Source organism: Corvus kubaryi, unplaced genomic scaffold (assembly GCF_017639235.1).
Source record: "Corvus kubaryi isolate FWS band 111438036 unplaced genomic scaffold, C.kubaryi_AGA036_p1.0 37398, whole genome shotgun sequence".
NCBI classification, from domain to species: domain Eukaryota; kingdom Metazoa; phylum Chordata; class Aves; order Passeriformes; family Corvidae; genus Corvus; species Corvus kubaryi.
Window position 1 is genome coordinate 57,569,496 of NW_024581137.1, and position 14,891 is coordinate 57,584,386.

The 14,891-nt window shown below is 51.1% G+C and overlaps 3 long non-coding RNA genes across 5 annotated transcripts in view; 1 reads left to right on the forward strand and 2 right to left on the reverse strand.

The window, feature by feature from the left end:
- Positions 1-7,420, reverse strand: part of LOC121671648 — a 22,483-nt gene extending 15,063 nt beyond the window's left edge. The window contains exon 1 of the long non-coding RNA XR_006018565.1: positions 4,724-7,420. This is a non-coding gene — a long non-coding RNA (uncharacterized LOC121671648). The remainder of the gene's footprint in view (positions 1-4,723) is intronic.
- LOC121671647 overlaps positions 1-12,634 on the forward strand; it is a 21,338-nt gene extending 8,704 nt beyond the window's left edge. Inside the window, exons 2-3 of the long non-coding RNA XR_006018564.1 lie at positions 5,969-5,977; positions 12,595-12,634. This is a non-coding gene — a long non-coding RNA (uncharacterized LOC121671647). The remainder of the gene's footprint in view (positions 1-5,968; positions 5,978-12,594) is intronic.
- On the reverse strand, positions 11,571-14,798 carry LOC121671646. Of its 3 annotated transcripts, none has more exons than XR_006018563.1 (2): positions 14,165-14,798; positions 11,571-14,045 (listed from the first exon to the last, which is right to left on the reverse strand). It is a non-coding gene; the product is annotated as an uncharacterized LOC121671646 (long non-coding RNA). The 3 variants fall into 3 exon arrangements; XR_006018562.1 differs by having other exon boundaries at positions 14,133-14,798; XR_006018561.1 differs by having other exon boundaries at positions 14,115-14,798.
- Between the last annotated feature and the right edge of the window lie 93 nt (positions 14,799-14,891).

Genomic DNA, 14,891 nt, shown 5'->3' on the forward strand with positions numbered 1-14,891 from the left:
GGTGATCCAGGTAGGAAATCCTTGGGTGGGATGGTGTCCATGTGCAATGATTCCCATTCCAGGCCTGGAGTGATCCAGGTATGAGATCCAAGGCTGGAATTACCTCCATGTGCAATAATTCCCACTCCAGGTCTGGAGTGATCCAGGTGTGAAATCCATGCCTGGAATGACCCCCATGTGCAATGATTCCCATTCCAGGTCTGGAGTGATCCAGGTAGGAAATCCAAGGCTGGAATGGTCTCCATGGGTAGTAATTCCCATTCCAGGTCTGTGGTGATCCCGGTGAGAAATCCATGCCTGGAATGACCTCCATGTGCAGTAATTCCCATTCCAGGTCTTGGAGATCCAGGTGTGAAATCCATGTCTGGAATGACCTCCATGTGCAGTAATTCCCATTCCAGGCCTGTGGTGACCCCGGCCTCCCTGACCTTAAACTGGGGCTGCTCATCTTCTCCGGAGGGGTTGGATCATGAAAATTAATTAAAACGTGGCTCATTTTCCCTAATATTAATTAATATTTACCTGATATGAAATTAAACTGCTCAGGGAAGAAAAGTAGGAAGCAACCCAGAGTCGGGAATTGTTCACGGACACTTCCACCCTCCCCCGTAAAATCTATTCTAATTCTTGAAAATCCTGCTTTAGATGCTTCTGCAATTATTTAAAAGCTCGTTTAGCCCAAATTAATTGCACTAATTTATTCACCTAAGCTTGGCTCACTTAGGAGCAGCTCAAAGATGAGTTTTCCGGCGCCATCCACTGAGCTGGACACTGGGATTTCCATTCTCCTGGAGAATCGGGACAGTTTAAAACCCCCAAAGCTGAGACCTTCTGGCATTTCCCACTCTCCTGGACAACCATCCCTAAACATTCCTGGTGTAACAGCTCCTGCCTCTGGCAACAGGAGCATTCCCGGGATTTCCTCCGAATCATTGCCTTCAAATGGAGCCCATCCCTGGAAGGAACTTCCAGCTTTTCTGGGCACGGAGCAGGAGCTCCTGAGCCATCTGCAAATGCAGGCTGGTTCCGAGCTCAGCGCCTCTCCGAGCTCTCTCCATCTAATTCCCAGCCTTTTCCCCACTTCTGGAATCACCCACATTCCCCAGTGCCCACTTCCAGGAGCCATAAATGGGTTTGTGCCTCCATTTGTTTTTCCCATGTCCCAAATTTTTCCCCATCGGGGCCAAGATCCTTTTTTATCCATCCTTTATTAAATATCGAGCAGCCTTTAAGCTCCCAAAATTCCCTTCTGTGCTCAAGCCCAAGGAAAAAATTCCACGTAACCTTCGTTCCTCCACATTTTTCCAGGCAACTTTTCCACTTTATCCATGTTCCCTACCAAACTGGATGAGTTTTTCCCATAAAAACCCCAGACAAAGAGGGTCAGCCTTGATAAACTTTAAATTTCTTTCATTTTCTTCAAGGAGTTCTTTCTTTTCTGAATATTCCCAGAACATTCCCATGAACAGGAATGCTTTTGTTAAGTTTTTATTATTTCCAAGCTCCCCCAATTTTCAGGAGAAATCATTTTTCCCATGGTTCTCCCTTGCTGGCTCCCTTTGGAATTGTTTTGCTTTCTGCAAAGCTCGAGGCTTTTTCTCCCGGAGTTTTAATCCTCTTTTATGAAGTTTTGGATGTTTGCACATTCCCGGGACTTGCACCATTATTTCCTCCTTGGAGAACAAGCCACGCTTTCCCTTTTTGGACACCGCCAGTGCCAACATCGGGATTTTTCACACCGGGAAAGCAGCCAGGATTTGGGATTTGGAGAAAGGAGCATCAGGTACTGCAAGGATGAGATTTGTGAGTCGAGAAATTCCGCTGAAATTCCATTTCTTACAACGTGGCAGCAAAAAAATTCCTTTCCCGAGTTGAAAATTTCTTCTCTCCTTTAGGTTTTTTTTTCCCCGTTTCCTTGGCATTCCCGAATCCACCCCTTCATTCCTAATTCCACCCAAACCAACCCTGTTCAAACCTCATGAAACTTCAGCCTTAATGAGGAGGGCTCGGGCATTCCACCCTTTCTTCTGGAATGACATTTCCTGCATATTCTTTTGCATCCATCCCAAAAGATCGATGAGTTTTCCCTAAAAAGAACGCCCTGAGAATGGCTGATGGAATTCAGGTGTTCGACCTAAACATGGGAACAATCATGGAATTGTTGAGGTCAGGAAAAGCCTTTAAGACCTTTGGGTCCGATCATCCAGCGCTGCTGAGGCCACCACAAATCCCCAAGTGCCACATCCACATGGATTTCCAATCCTTCTGGGAATGGGGATTCCCGGATTGGGCAGCTGTGCTGGGGCTGGACAACCTTTTCCAAATTTCCCTTCTAGGGAATAGTCCATGAGAATATTCCCTAAAATCCAACCTAAATGTCCCCTTGAGGCCGTTCCCTCTGCTCCTGTCCCTGTTCCCTGGGAGCAGAGCCCGACCCCCCCGGCTGCCCCCTCCTGTCAGGGACTTGTGCAGAGCCAGGAAGTCCTTCCTGAGCCTCCTCTTCTCCAGGATGAACATTCCCAACTTCCTCAGGAATTCTCCAGCCCCTTCCCAGCTCCATTCCTGTCCCTGGACACGCTGGTGGACACTGGAGGTCCTGCTCCTTCCCGCCTCTCCCATTCCTTCACTGCCTCAAGAAGGACCACGCTGTGTTTGTGGAAAATATTCCGGTTCCACTTTTCCAAGTCCTGCAATTCCATTGGTTTGTCCCTCTCTTCAGTACTCCTAAGGTTGTCTCTTTTTTAGCATTTTTAGCAACAAAAATCCAAGATTTGGATTTCGGTGGCAGCATTCCCAAAACTTCCCTGGCGATTGCACCAGCCTCCCAAAACAATCTGAGGTTTTCCTTGGATTCTCAGAGTTGGAACTTCCCAGAAAAAAAGAACAAAGAGAAACATCAATATTCCAACCTTTTTTGTAAAAAAAGGGGGAAATTCCGTTTGTTTCATGTTTGCTTTGTCGTCCCTGCCCTGTTTGGGATCCCGAGGGTTTGAAGTGCTCCAAGCCTTGCTTATCTCGGAACGTGCGGTCCCAGGGATTTTGATGGGAATGCTGATGCTCTCCCACGAGCTTGGAAACGCTCAGATGGAACAAAGATAAAGGGAAAATCAAAGGGATCGAGGAGGAATTCTGCTGTCTGCAAAGGGCTTCAGGACCTTCCACCCCGCGCCACCCACACGCCCATTGAAATGGAAACTTTTATTCCCATTTCCCACTTTTTAATCCCCTTTTCCTCTGCCAAAATTGAGGGGAATTTTCTTTCTGCTTTTGTTTCATTTTTGGTTTGGTTTGGGGTTTTTTCGTTTGTTTGTTTGGGGTTTTTGTATTTCTTTCAATGAGGTTAAACTTCCGGAATTTTTATGGATTAAGGCCTGGCTTCAGGAATGTCATTCCCAATTTTTTTTCATTCTAAGGAAGCTGCAGCAAAATGTGCTGGGGAAAGGTTTGGATCAGATTTAATCCCTGATGACTGGGAGAGGGTGGTCAGGCACTGGAAGAGATTCCCCAGGAAATGGGCACATTCCCAAGGCTGCCAGAGCTCCAGGAATGTTTGGACGACGCTCCCAGGGATGCTCAGGGTGGGATTGTTGGGGTGTCCATGTTGGACTGGATGATCCCTGTGTGTCCCTCTACCTCAGGATATTCCATAGTTCCATGTTTCCACAGTTCCATGATTCCATGACTCCAGGATTCCATGACAATCATGTTCCCATTCAGTTTCTAACTCACAATCCCTGGGCGCAGCCACCCTGAGATATTTCGGGAAGTTGTTCATTTCCAGCCCTGCGTGTGGATGGATTGACTTTGGATCCCTTTGGATGCACAAAGCCGGAACTCAACACGAAGCCAAAGCCTGGAATATTGTCCTTCCCTTATCCAATGCCGTGCTTGTTCCAAAGGAGTTTTTTTTTTCCTTTAACTTTCTTCAATTTGGAACAATACAAAAACGGCGCTGCTGGTTCAGAAGCCTTTTGTGTATCCAGGGGGAATTCCACCCTGGCATAATTCCCATAATTCCCACCTCAAGGAGGGCAAAACGAGAGAAGAACAGAATTCCTACACCTCACTGCATCTCCTGCAGGCACGGGGTTCTCATCCGAGGAGTTACAGGTGATGGGATAAATCCAGAGGAGGTCACGGAGCTGCTCCCAGGGCTGGAGCCAGACTGGGAGAGCTGGGAATGTTCCCCTGGAGAAGGGAAAACTCCAGGGAGAGCTCAGAGCCCCTTGCAGGGCCTAAAGGGGCTCCAGGAGAGCTGCAGAGGGACTGGGGACAAGGCCTGGAGGGACAGGACACAGGGAATGGCTTCCCAGTGCCAGAGGGCAGGGATGGATGGGAGATTGGGAATTGGGAATTGCTGGCTGGGAGGGTGGGGAGGGGCTGGGCTGGAATTCCCAGAGCAGCTGTGGCTGCCCCTGGATCCCTGGCAGTGCCCAAGGCCAGGCTGGACATTGGGGCTGGGAGCAGCCTGGGACAGTGGGAGGTGTCCCTGCCCATCCAGGGGTGGGAATGGGATGGGCTTTAAGGTCTCTTCCCACCCAAACAATTCCACGATTCCCTGAGCAGATTAAAGTCTCCTCTGGCTGCCGCTGACATTTTAATCAGATGAAATCCCAAATGTTGGGGATATGGGATGTAATCAGCCTTTAACCCCTTCACCAAGGGCTCCCTGAGGTATCCATAGGGAATTTTAAGGAAAGGACCTTGTGCTGCTCATACTCACCAACTGATGGATCCGAGGAGGAGCCGGATCTTTTCCATCCTCAGCCAAAAGTCTGGACGGCCGCAGGGATTTTAGCAAATCGTTTGTGCCAAGGAATGTTCCCGGACACTCCACTCCAGCTCAATCCCAGCAAACTGTGAGAACAATCCATGGCACCGCTTTCCTCTCGGTCAACAATCCCCTTCACAAACCATTCCTGGAAAATCTTCGGGAATTTGTTGCTCCTGCCTCCAGGGGATCCAGGCGTGTGTACAAGCAAAGAAAACAATGGACTTGATTGGGACGGAACATTTTTATTTAATTAAGCTTAATTAAAGGGTGGGGCTCTGTGCCTGCTCCATTAATCTGATTAAAGCAGGCTGGAATTTTGGGAATAGGGGCCAGTGCAGGTGTGAGCGTGTGAGGCCGGCATTGGAACAGGCACCGGGATGAGGAAAACATCCCCTTTCCTGTCAGGATATTGCTGCCAAACATTTCTGCTCACGGCAGCTCCGAAAGCCAAACAAGGCCTGAAAACCACAACAAAGATGGAAAAATCCTTTGGGATAAAGGCAAAGATCAAAAGGAAGGGATGTGAGGAATCATTAGCAACGGAAGTATTGAGGATGGATCGATGGGAGATGATGGAGGGCTACCAAATCCAGGGAAAAGACAAAGAGAAAAGGGATTGGCCGTTCCTGGTTCCAGTGGGAGAACCGGAGAGGCTCAAGTGAAATCAGCAATTGGAGTACCCAGCACAAATTCCTTGCCAAAGAATCCATGGATGCCTGACACCAGCAGGATTCCAAAAGCAGATGGATCTACAGCTCTCCCACCTCCGGACATGGATTATTTGGGAGAAGAGCAATGGCCACCTGCCCTGTTCCATTCCCACTTCCAGGAGGCAGCAGGGAAGCAAGGAGGGGCTTTGGGCTGGCCCAGTGTGGCCATTCCTGGTCAGACATGGATTTGGGGAGAGAAATCCGTGCCAGGGTCTGGATTCCAGGACATGAAATTCCAGTTACTCATCCCGGGTGCTCCCCACTCCTCTCCAAGGCTGGAGAGGGACTGGGGACAAGGGAACACAGGGAACGGCTTCCCAGTGCCAGAGGGCAGGGCTGGATGGGAGACTGGGAATTGGGAATTGCTGGCTGGGAGGGTGGGGAGGCCCTGGCACAGGGTGCTCAGAGAAATTGGGATTCCTCATCCCAGAAAATGTCCAAGGCCAGGCTGGACGGGGCTTGGAGCAACCTAGGATAGGGGAAGGTGTCCCTGGTTGGAGCAAGATGATCTCTAAGGGTCCTTCCAACACAAACTTGGAATTCTGGGATTCTGTGACAGTTCCCATCCCACCAGGAATGACATTTCCCTCTCAGCCATCCGATCTTCCGAGCTGCTGGTTTGGGGTGATGCCGCAGAGATCCCAGTTCCCATTCGCTCCAGCTCCTCCATTCCTCCCCCTGCAGACGGACAGGGTGGATTTGACCTCCTGGGAGCACAGGAGAGCTCAGGGAGAACCTGGGATCAGCACAGTCGGCATCTTCCCTGGTCGCCCTTTTCCCCCTCTGGATGAGGTCGAAGCCTGGAGGGGAAAAGGCTCCCTGAGCTCTCCATGGAGCCATCCAGCCTTCCCACCTTTTATCTGGAGAACGTGAGCGCTTCGTGGCCAACGCCGGCCACAATTCCCCATTTTGCCGCCGTCGTTCCGGCCGACGCGGAACTCCCTGGATTTCTACTTCCCATTTATTAGACTCCATTCGAAAGGCAAACAGAGCAACTCCCCTTCGGAAAGGCTTCCTTTCCCTCTTCCCTTTTAACGGACCATTTCTCCGAGGTAAAACTTTTCATGCGCCAGCCAAACACCAGCATTAATTAGATTAATTAGCAGGGGGAGCCGTTAATGAGGCGGGTTTTTTTTTTTTTTCCGAGGGCTATAAAGCAGAAACGAAACAAAACTCACTTTCTGCTCCCAGACAAGCGTGCGTGTGTTTATATATTCCCGAATTCCTGCCAGCTCTGCTCCTTTTTTCTCCTTTCCAAGCCCTCCGAGCCATAACCCCGGGGATGAGAGAGCCCCTTCTGTTTATCCCTGTTTTCCTTCCAATCAGGAACGAGCTCCAAGGGCATTATTTTAACGAGGCCCTCGTAATCCTTTAACGGGGCTTGTTGAAAATAAGACCCAGCGCTGCCAGGCACCGGGCAGCCAAAAGCTGCTTAGTGCCAAACTCCTTGGCACCGGAGAAGCTGGGAATTGGCTCCGTTTTCCTGCCGGTTTCTGTCGGAATATTCACTTTCCTGGGAGCCCAAAATGGTGGGGGGGGGGAGTTCAGACAACACCTGGAATGTGCTCAAGGAGTGACCAGGATAAAACTTTCTCTGTCTGATTCCAGGATGGGATGAGCCGGCAGGAACTGGAGGATGTCGGTGCTACAGGGATGGAATTTTTGCCTGGAATCCCACAAAGATGTGGATCCCAGATCCCGGCGGAAAAATTCAAGGTGCCCACGCTGCTCTCCGTGGAGAAACAGCTGAAAGCACAAAGCGTGAAAGTCCTAAACCAGAGAGAAATGAAAGGACGTCAAACTCGGTATTAAACGTGATCCTAGGAGGGGCTCAGGCAAGTTTTGTTGGAAAAATGAGGATCCAAAGGAAATGTGGCCGGGAGATCCAGGAGGGAATTCTGCCCCTGTGCCCCCTCAGGTGAGGCCCCACCTGCAGAGCTGCCCCAGCCCTGGATCCAGCACGGGAAGGAGCTGGAGCTGCTGGAGAGAGCCCAGAGGAGGCTCCAGGGGGATCCGAGGGATGGAGCAGCTCTGCTGGGAGGAAAGGCTGGGAGAGCTGGGAATGTTCAGCCTGGAGAGGAGAAGCTCAGGGGTGACCTCAGTGTGGCCTTCCAGGACCTGAAGGAGCTGCAGGAAACATGGAGAGAGACTTCGGACAAGGCCTGGAGGGACAGGACACAGGGAATGGCTTCCCAGTGCCAGAGGGCAGCGATGGATGGGAGATTGGGAATTGGGAATTGCTGGCTGGGAGGGTGGGGAGGGGCTGGGCTGGAATTGCCAGAGCAGCTGGGGCTGCCCCTGGATCCCTGGCAGTGCCCAAGGCCAGGCTGGAGCAGCCTGGGACAGTGGGAGGTGCCCAGGGTGGATTTTCCCCTTCCCAACAGCTCCAGTGGTCGTTAGCCGATATTCTCCCTGTGATCCTGGATTTTCCTCACCTCCACCCTTCCAAATTTGAGCCAAAAATCCAAACCTGTCCTCACCTCGCCCTGGCTGCTCACAGCCCTGAGCCAGGGAGCTGCCGAATCCGCCTGATCCTCTAAATCCAAAGGAAAAGCATCCCTGAGGGCCGGACGAAGCCCTCGATCGATGCCATCCCACACGGATAACGAGGAGCGCTGATAAAGCTTTGACAAAACCCAGATAAGCTCCCCTGGCCGCTTCCCCTCTGCCGGGAGCTCATCCCAGCGCTCACATTTTCCATCGGGAAAAAGGGCAACGGGAAGGAGCCACGTGGGAAAAACAAACAAAGCCTGGAGATAAGGGAAAGTGATAAGGGAGGGACTCCACCGCTCTTCCCTGCTCCTTTCATCCTCTCCGTTTCCTGCCCTCCCACCTGTACTTCAGGGGACAGTGGAGCTGTTATTCATGCCAGGAATGGTTTTCCTGAGGTTTTCCAGGTTTTCCGAAGGCACCAGCCCTGAAAACCTAAATTCCCATGTTCTTATCCAGTGGTGAAGGGCCCCAGGTTTGTCCCAGGAGATGCCACGGGAATTCTGAACATCAGGAACAGGGTGGTCCCTGATCCAGCTGGCAAAGCCACCCAAAAATTCCAAACGTTTGAGGTTTTCCAGGTTTTCCAAAGGCATCAGCCCTGAAAACCTAAATTGCCGTGTTCTTATCCCGTGCTGGAGGGTCCCAGGTTTGCCAGGAGATGCCACGGGAATTCCGAACATCAGGACCAGCGTGGTCCCTGATCCAGCTGGCAAAGCCACCCAAAAATCAGCTGGAAAAGCTGATCCAAGCCCCAAAAAACCCCCAAAAGAGTTTCAAGTCATCCCTGCTCCCTCATTTCCGGTTCCCCTCAGGGAATCTCATCATGAAATCCTGGAATTGGAATTGGAAGGGACCCATCGGGACCACCGAAGTCCAAGTCCTGGCCCTGCGCTTGCGTTTTCCACCCCTCTTCCTACGGACTGGACTTCAGGAGTCTCAGGGATGGCCTGGAATTTCCAGGGAGGTGACCCCGGCACTTCCACCGCTCCAGGAATGTTCCATCCAGATTCCAAGGCGGAGCCGTGAGGGGAACTGGCTCCTCCACCATCCAGTCTCCCTCTTTCTTTGAGATTCCCAGCTTTTGGGATCACAAAACCCAATAAGACCAATATTGGCACATCCGGGCGGCTCCGGAAAAGGGGGAGTTTGGAATTCTGACACGGCTGGAAGTGGAGCCGTTTATCCGGAGTTGCCAGGGACAAAGCCTGAAACGGATCCCGCACATCAGCACGGAACAAACGCACAGAATCCACCACCAGCACCGACAGAAACGAAACCATTTCGGAGCTGCTCCACTTCCCGAGGAAATCTTTTCCCTGAGGACAAAGCTCATGGAATTCCTAAAAAGCCTTCCCGGTTTATAAAACGGGGATTCCTGGAGATTTTGTGGGATTGTTTTTTCCTGTGGGGCAATGAAAGTGGTACAAGCCAAATATCCCGAATTTCACCTGGGCTGAGGAGATTTGGATTCTGGGAATTCTCTTCCTGTTTAGGAAAACTAGGGGGAAAAAAAAAAAAAAGGGTATTTTCACAGGAATATTTTCATCTTGCTGCTCCTTAAAGGAATTCATGGAATGGTTGGGATGGAAGAGACCTCAAGGGTCATCCCATTCCAAGGGCAGGGACACCTCCCACTGCCCCAGGGTGCTCCAAGCCCCGTCCGACCTGGCCTTGGGATCACAGGTGGGATGTTCCTGCTGGGATCCATCCCACAGAACTCCAGCTTCAAATCCCACAGGGATTCTCCCAGGGCTGGAGCCAGGCTGGAAGAGCTGGGAATGTTCACCCGGAGAAGGGAATGTGCCTTGGAAACACCTTTTTGATGGGATCAGAATTCCTGCTTGGATTTGGGGAGCAGACGGAGCTTCACGTGGAGTTTCCATGGCTTGGTTCTCCAGCCAAATTCCATCCTGGCACGGGAGGCAGAGTTGGAGCATCTAAAAACACGGAGCTGCTGGAGCAACTCCAGAGGAAGCCACGGAGTTATCCCAGGGCTGGGAGAGCTGGGAATGTTCCCCTGGAGAAGGGAAGGACACAGGGAGAGCTCCGAGCCCCTTGCAGGGCCTAAAGGGGCTCCAGGAGAGCTGCAGAGGGACTGGGGACAAGGCCTGGAGGGACAGGACACAGGGAATGGCTTCCCAGTGCCAGAGGGCAGCGATGGATGGGAGATTGGGAATTGGGAATTGCTGGCTGGGAGGGTGGGGAGGGGCTGGGCTGGAATTGCCAGAGCAGCTGGGGCTGCCCCTGGATCCCTGGAAGTGTCCAAGGAAAGGTTGGAGCAGCCTGGGACAGTGGGAGGCGTCCCTGCCCGTGGGATGATCCTTAAGGTCCCTTCCCACCCAATCCATCCGGGAATTCCGTTATCCCACAAACAGCGGTGCCTGCACAGCTCCTGGCACGGGAGAACATCTGAATCCCAAATCCACGCTCCCATTCCCGCCAATCCAGCCGTACCCATCCACAACTCCCACCCACCTTCCTTTTTTGTTTTTTCCTCCTTGTTTAATATTTTTTTCAGGAATTTTGCCCAAGGGATTTCCTCGTAAGTTCCACCAGGATTTGGGGTTTTTTTCCCATGGATTTTAAAAAGAGGTGGAACAAAAAAATCCCCAACCACGGAGAGAGGGAGGGAAAAACCTCCCCCCGGTCTCCAGCCGTGGTTATGAGCTCAGGTTCTTCCCACTTTTTTTTTTTTACGGAACAATTGAAAGAGCTGCATTCCAGGAGCTTTCCCCTTTTTCTCCATCCCTGCATTCCCACCCCATTCCCTACCAGCTCTCCCAAAAAAACCCCATCCCGTGGGCATTTGCTGCAAGGAACACAATCCCCCACCCCAATCCAACCCAGAATGGGATTTTTCTCACTCAGGGAATTTGCTGTGCTTGGATCCGGCAATTCCAAAAATCCCGAAACGTGCGGAAAAACCGGCAGCCCTGCGGATACGGGGCAGAGGTCGGCAGCGGGATCGGGGAGTTTCGCTCTCCGGGATACAACAGTCACGCCTGCCAGGATGTTTCCTTTCCTTTTGGGATGCGTTTTCCAAGCTGGACTCACCTCAGGGAGCTGGGAAGGCTCTGGAGAGGATTGGGGATAAGGAAGGAATCCTGAATCCGGGAATCTCCGGGCTCCTTTGATGATCCATGGAGAGGGGCAGGTTGTTCCAGAGGGCAGCTCCCCCTCCGGAGGCTCCGGAAGTTTCGGGTCCCGTTTCCACATTTGTCACCCAGGACACAGAATTCCCCTTTGGAACCCTTCGAATCCAGCAGCACTTGGGAATTTTGGGATTCCCCTGTGGAATTTCTACCCCTGGCGGAGCAGGGGGTCTCAAGCTGGCACGGGATTCCACGGAGCTTGGGATCTACAGGCAACAAAAGGAGTCGGGAATACGGCACAAGGAATCCCAGAATCCCAGAATGGGCTGGATTGGAAGGGACCTGAAAGCTCATCCAGGGCCACCTTCCAGCAGGGAATTTTTTTGTGTTTTTAATCCAAAATAAACCCAAGCCCACAGGATCCAGGGAATGCCATTCCACAGGAAGGCAGGGATGGACTTTTCCCGCTAATTCCCGGCCAAGTGACGACAGGAGAGATACTCACAATTCCAAGACGTTTAATAAGAAGGAATTACAGGTGGAAAAATCCTTCTGGCACATGGAATTCAGCCAATGTACAGCTCCAGGATGGGTTTTCCAAGGAATGTTCCAAGGTTTTTTTGGGATATGTTGGACTCGCTCAACCCACAAAAGACGGAGTCAGTGCTAAAACCCCCACGACGATAAAAAATATGGCACAAAGAACACCCCAAACCACCCTCAAATCCCAAATATTTCCTTCTGGGAATCCTACTCTGGATTCATCCAGATCCCAGATCCCATCCCGGCCTCAACAAACACGGACTTGGTGCAAAATCCACTTGGAAATCCATGGGAAAACGAGGTGCGGGAAGTTTCTTTTCCTCTCCCGGTAAAGCAGCAGCGATTTGGGGGCGGGAAACACCAGGAGAAGCTCGGAGAGGATTTCATTCCCGAGGAAGAATCGATGGATATGGAATTCTCACCAGATTATCCAGTAAAGTGCATGCCAGGAAAAACTTGGGAGTAAATTTCCCTCCGATCCGAACTAAAATCGAGGAATACGAACGCAGGGAGAGCCAGAGCTCGCCAACAACACCCTCGGCGCCGCGTCCTTTGCATCCCAAAACGAGGCCGGATTCCTCGGAAAAGGGGAAAAATTCCCAGTGGAAGCGAGGATTTGAAGCTTCCCTGTTTATAAATATTGCACCGGAAGTGTCGGATTTGAGAAAAAAAAACCCCGAAAGGATTGAAATCGGAATTCCAAACGAATTCAAAAATGGCATTTTCCGAGAGTTCCTCGGAGCTAAAATAGCTGGGAAAACGTAGGGATTGATGAAATGGGAGCTTCCATGGATGATCCGGAATTTTTGGGTATTTATGGATAATTAAAGAGGGGGAATCTCTGCTCTCAAGGGAGCCAAGCGTAAATGTAAGAGTTGAAATGAAGATACTCCCTTTTTTTCCAGGAATTCCGGGAAAAGCCTTGAAATGTTTCATCAGTGCTGAGTGCAAATAAATTAAAAAAAAAAAAAAACACAAACAGGAAAAATGGGATGTCCCGGGAAAAATGGGATGTCCTGGGAGCATCCAATAATTCCAGCTCCGAGCACAGAGCCTTCCCGACTCCAATAAAATTCCAGGAAATTAAAAGCGGGATTGGAAGCCGTTAAAACTCAGGGAATGCGAGGTTTTGTTAGCGTTCATCCCAGTGTGGAATTCCCAAAAAAAAAAAGGCTCCAAGGATTTGCAGTCGGACAGGAGGCCTTCAGTTCAGCTGTGCAGGATTTTAGGGAAAGAGCTGGAGAAGGGAATTCACGGGCTGGAATCGGCTCGGATGCACAGGAAAATCCCAAAAAGCAGCGAAAGAAGAAAGGACAGGCATGAATAAATTAATAAATAAATTAATTAGTTAATTAGTTAATTAGTTAATTAAAATTAAGTCAGGTTTTGGCGCGTCCCTTCGTGTTTAGAGGATTTCGGAGTGGAGAATCCATGAGTTTGGTTTCATCCTGATTGGAAATTTGGACCTTTTCATCCAAAAAAAGCTTCCAACCGTGATCCACGATCCAGATGGGATCCACAATGCAAATGGGATCCAGGATCCAACCACGATCCAGGATCCAAATGGGATCCAGGACCCAACCGTGATCCAGGATCCAAATGGGATCCACAATGCAAATGGGAGCCAGGATCCAAATGGGATCCACAATGCAAATGGGAGCCAGGACCCAACCATGATCCAGGATCCAAATGGGATTCAGGATCCAACCGTGATCCAGGACCCAACCGTGATCCACGATCCAAATGGGATCCACAATGCAAATGGGATCCAGGACCCAACCGTGATCCAGGATCCAAATGGGATCCAGGATCCAACCACGATCCAGGATCCAAATGGGATTCAGGATCCAACCATGATCCAGGACCCAACCGTGATCCACGATCCAAACGTCCAAGATCCAGCCATCATCCAAGATCCAACCTTCATCCAACATCCAAACCCCATCCAACATCCAAACCCCATCCAACATCCAAACCCCATCCAAGGTCCAAATGTAATCCACGATCCAAACATCCAAGACCCAACCATCATCCAAGGTCCAACCTCATCCAAGATCCAAACCCCATCCAAGATCCAAACATGATCCAAGACCCAACCATCATCCAACATTCAACCCACATCCAAGATCCAACCATCCAAGATCCAAACCTCATCCAAGATCCACACACCCGTGATCCAACCATCATCCAAGATCCACACATCCAAGGTCCAACCATCATCCAAGATCCAACCATCCAAGGTCCAACCATCATCCAAGATCCAACCATCCAAGGTCCAACCATCATCCAAGGTCCACACATCCAAGGTCCAACCATCATCCAAGATCAAAATATGATCCAGGATCCAAACGTCCTAGATCCAACCATCATCCAAGATCCAACCATCATCCAACATCCAAACGTCCAAGACCCAACCATCACCCAAGGTCCAACCTCATCCAACATCCAAACACCCAAGATCCAACCATCATCCAAGGTCCAACCTTCATCCAAGATCCAAACTTCATCCAAGATCCAAACCTCATCCAAGATCCAGCCATCCAAGGTCCAACCATCATCCAAGGTCCAGCCATCATCCAAGGTCCAAACCTCATCCAAGATCTACCCATCATCCAAGATCCAGCCATCATCCAAGATCCAGCCATCATCCAAGATCCAAACCTCATCCAAGGTCCAACCATCATCCAAGGTCCAACCATCATCCAAGGTCCTGCCATCACCCAAGGTCCAGCCTCATCCAAGTCCAGGAACCGCTTCAAACCCCTCAGGAACTCGACGCCAGCAGCACCATTTTCCAAACACCGTCCCAAACACCTCCCCAAGCGTCTCTGGAAAAACCAATCCCGAAAATCCCGGCTCCCCCGTCCTCCCGCTCTTGCCCGCGCTCCCGTTCCCGCCGGGATGTTACGTCAGCTTCCTCATCCTGCGATTCTGCCGCTCGATGTTGAGCGTGGCGCGATCCACGGAGCTGCTGATGGAATCCAGGGCCTCGTCCTGCCGCTCCAGCTCCGCTTCCGTCTCCAGGGCCAGGCCCTTGAGCTTCTTCAGGATCTGCCGGAAGGAAACACGGAGAGCTCGCAGCGAGGGGTTGGGAGCAAAGGGATAATTCACGGTTTTCAATCCCGGAATCCCTGGAATGGGTTGGGTTGGAAGGGACCTTAAGGATCATCCCATTCCCACCTCCCACTGTCCTAGGTGGATCCAAGTCCATCCAGCCTGGCCTTGGGCACTGCCAGGGATCCAGGGGCAGCCCCAGCTGCTCTGGCAATTCCAGCCCAG